Genomic DNA, 3,848 nt, shown 5'->3' on the forward strand with positions numbered 1-3,848 from the left:
TGGCACGCGCCTGTAGTCCCAGCTACTCAGGAGGCTGAGGCAGGAGAATTGCTTGAACCCAGGAGGCGGAGGTTGCAGTGAGCCCAGATCACACCACTGCACTCCAGCCTGGGCAACAGAGTGAGACTCTGTCTCAAAAACATAAATAAATAAATAAAAATAAAAAGATGTCTTGGAGTGACCTTGGATGCCTCTTGATTTCCGCATCTAATCAATATCTCCGCAATCTCTCTCGTCACCCTCCTGCATGCACCCCCCCAACCCACTGCCACTGTCATCGTCACCTCTGGAGTTCTCTGCAGTCGCCTCCTACCCAAAATCCTCCAACCTATCCTTTACAATGTAGCTGTGGGGACTTTTCTTAAAAATCCCAGCAGGTGGCCCTCGGGCTTAAAAGCGTTGATGATAGAGACAGAAAGTAGGATGGTGGCGGTTGCCGGGAACTAGGGTGAGGGGAGGATGGGGGGTGAGTGTTAAATGGGTGCAGAGTTTCAGTTTTACAAGATGAAAGAATTCTGGAGATGGATGGTGGTGCTGGCTGTACATCTGGAGATGGATGGTGGTGCTGGCTGTACAGCATTTTGAATGTGTTTAATGCCACTGGACTGTACACTTAAAAATGGTTTACATGGTAAATTTTATGTTATATATATATACCACAATAAAAACATCAATTTAAAAAGTATCTGATGATTTCTAATGGTCTCAGGATACAATGTCTTTTCCTCAGGGAGATACTCAAGGGTCCTAAGAATGTGGTTTCAGGCAAGGCGCAGTGACTCACACCTGTAATCTCAGCACTTTGGGAGGCTGAGGAAGGAGGATCACTTGAGGCCAGGAGCTTGAGACCAGCCTGGGCAACATAGCAAAACCTCTGTCTCTACAAAAATAAGAAAATAAAACAAAATGTAAAACTCAATGGGTTAAAAAAAACAAAAACAAAAAACAACAACCAAAAAACCCAGCAGGTTTTAAAGATTGGGGTAAAAAGAACGTGGTCCCAATCTTTGTTTTTTCTGTTTTGTTTTTTTAGAGATGGAGTCTCACTTTGTTGCCCAGGCTGGAATGCAGTAGCGCAATCTCGGCTCACTGCAACCTCCACCTCCCAGGTTCAAGTGATTCTCCTGTCTCGGCCTTCTAAGTAGCTGGGATTACAGGCTCCCGCCACCACGCTCGGCTAATCCTTGTATTTTTAGTAGAGACGGGGTTTCACCATCTTGGCCAGGCTGGTCTCGAACTCCTGACCTCGTGATCCACCCACCTCAGCCTCCCAAAGTGCTGGGATTACAAGCGTGAGCCACCGTGCCTGGCCATGTGGTCCCAATCTTTAGCAGCGACCTCACCTCCCACCTCCTTGCCTGCTGCCCACACACACACCATATCCCAACAAATCCGTTCCAAAACCGCCACGCCTTCTTATGACTCCTTGCCCTGTACATGCTGTTCCTTCTGTCTGGGATGCACCTCTCCCTCTATCAATGGCTGGGAACATCTTAGGACCCATTTAAATAAGTCACCTCCTCTGCAAAACCTTCACACCTCCACACACTTGGCACCCAATGTGACCTTCTTCTCAAAGGCACAGGCCACGTCTTTGTGCCCTAGGTCTCCCCAGGCCTAGCAGACACTCAGTGAATGTTTGTTAACTGTTTAATGAATATGAGTTTTGTCCTCATCTGAGGGAGCTTGACAAGACCTACATAAATGAAGTAATTCATTTCTAAAAAGTGTGATGCAATCTAGAGGTAGAATCGCATCTTCAACAAGAGGGAGATCTTTGTGGGTCTCGGAGGAGGGCAAGTTTGGGGAGGGAAAAGCCTTCCAGGTAGGGGCATCAATGACAGTAAAGCTCCCCCAACCTTTTCCAGAGAGAGAAAGATGAAGTCCAGGCTAAGGCTTTTCCCAGGCTCCAGCTTCTGCACACTGTCCATACATACCTTTTGCTTCCTTTTTCTGCCATGTAGACTGGAAACCCAAGTATAACTGCAGGGGATGTGCTATTTTTGGGCTGCCCAGCCTCTGAAGTCCCTTTCTTTGTTGGAAGAATCCCCCACTTTATGAATCTTAGTGGGAAGTGGAGCCCACTTTCCTCTTTGAAAGGCGTACATTCTAGATACTTACTCCCCCTAGCTTATCTTGAACCTTGGCATGGCATGTGACTTGGGCCCGGCCAGAAACCACAGCCAGGATTTTGAATCTGGAGTGAATGATCCAAAGCAGCAGGGACTGTGGAGAATTCCTTTGTGGGGCAGCAGCAAGGCTTGGTGTCATGGATTTCAATGAGAGTAGAGGGTACTGGACTGTGTTGGCATCCAGGTTCCAGGACCTGGTGCCATGGAGTTAGTGCAGCATGCTGTGATGTCTGCTGTTCAGTGGCAGAAGCAACAGGGATCTCCCTGGGAGAGGTCTGCACAGTGATTTGGGCCATGCTTCTAGCTGCACACCCTCCCAGTGCCTGCTCATTCGATAAGCCTGCTTCACCAACCTGCCTCACCATCAGTAAGAAGTAATAGTCCTATATTTCAATCCACTAGAGTTGGTTTCTTTCACTTGCAAATAAGGACTCTGATATAGTAATTAATACAGACCAAGCTAGGCCCCTGGTCTTCAGGAAAGGGAAAGAAAATATGCATTTTCTGAGCATCTACTAGGTGCTTACTAGTGTTCTAAAAAATTCAGCTAATGTACCTAGATGTGCTTTTTTCCTGGATGCCTTGAGGATCTTGGAGTGATAATCTCATCTGCACTGCCCAGACCTCTGGCAGTGTAGGGGCTGTGAGAGCCCTGCTTCATCATCATCACCTCCAGGCCGAGGTTTCAGCATCAGCCTCCAGATCCCAGCCCTGGCAGGGACAGCTTATATGGCAGCTACAACTGTCCAGCAAAGACCCAAGACTGCCTGCTTTGGCCTGGTGAGCTAAATCTTCATTTCACCGACTTCTTGTATTTTTTATTTTAATCTCTCTCATTTGGTCTCATGTTCTAAATCTCTTGGCTCAAGCAGCAACAAGTTGCTACCTTTTGTCCTCTATTCTAGGAAGTTTGTGTGACGGTGGTAGCAGCTGGATTCCGTCTAAACACATTCCAGCAATTTGCCTGCTGCAGGATCCTTCAGAGTGAGGCTGGCCGCATCAGTCTGGTCAGCTGCAGCTCTGAGTTTCAGAACCACAGTCAGTGAGTGTGGCTGGGACTGTTTGCATCAATTACAGCAATTGCTGTCCCCAGGCAGAGAGCATCTCATATTAATAGCTGAGTGGGTTGGTAAAACTCCGTTTTTTTCCAGGGGTGGCTTTTGATGCAACAAGCTTTTATGTCTTTTGTCTAGATGAATGAGGGCCCCAAATATCTTACCTGGGTTTTCCCTGGTTTAAGGAAATCCAGAAGAGAAATCATCCAAATAAATCAGGGTGATTGATCACATTCAAAAGGGTTCTTTTCTCTCTCTGCAAAAGGTTTCTTCTGGGTTCTCTCAGCTGCCTTCTGGTGCAGTTGAGAATTTGTTTACAGAACTGGACATGACTAAGGGGAAGGAGGGCGGTCAGGGGCTGCCTGGATCTTCCAGCCCCTCCCAGCTAGAGTCACGGGTGCCTCCAGCTGTGTGCTGGAGCCTGGCCAGAGCCTGAAGCTGTCCTGACTAGCAGCCTCAGCTCTGTCCTTTGGGTACTGTGCACTAGCCTGTGACTCCTCCTTCCATCCTTTGTGAATTCATCCACTTGGCCATTGCTTTCTTGGCACCCAGCATATCTGCCAAGCACTCTGCTAGGCACTGGGGCTACACAGGCAAATCACATGGATGTAGCACCCCCTCTCTGAGACACCTTCAGCTACTGGACAAGTGGACCAGGGGA

At 48.0% G+C, this 3,848-nt stretch overlaps 1 long non-coding RNA gene across 1 annotated transcript in view; it reads right to left on the reverse strand.

Annotated features, from left to right (window-relative positions):
- Positions 1-3,494, reverse strand: part of LOC105525331 — a 10,245-nt gene extending 6,751 nt beyond the window's left edge. The window contains exons 1-2 of the long non-coding RNA XR_001003898.1: positions 3,352-3,494; positions 787-880 (exon numbers count right to left, since the gene is read on the reverse strand). This is a non-coding gene — a long non-coding RNA (uncharacterized LOC105525331). The remainder of the gene's footprint in view (positions 1-786; positions 881-3,351) is intronic.
- Between the last annotated feature and the right edge of the window lie 354 nt (positions 3,495-3,848).

This window comes from Colobus angolensis, unplaced genomic scaffold, assembly GCF_000951035.1.
Source record: "Colobus angolensis palliatus isolate OR3802 unplaced genomic scaffold, Cang.pa_1.0 Scaffold53, whole genome shotgun sequence".
Classification (NCBI taxonomy): Eukaryota; Metazoa; Chordata; class Mammalia; order Primates; family Cercopithecidae; genus Colobus; species Colobus angolensis.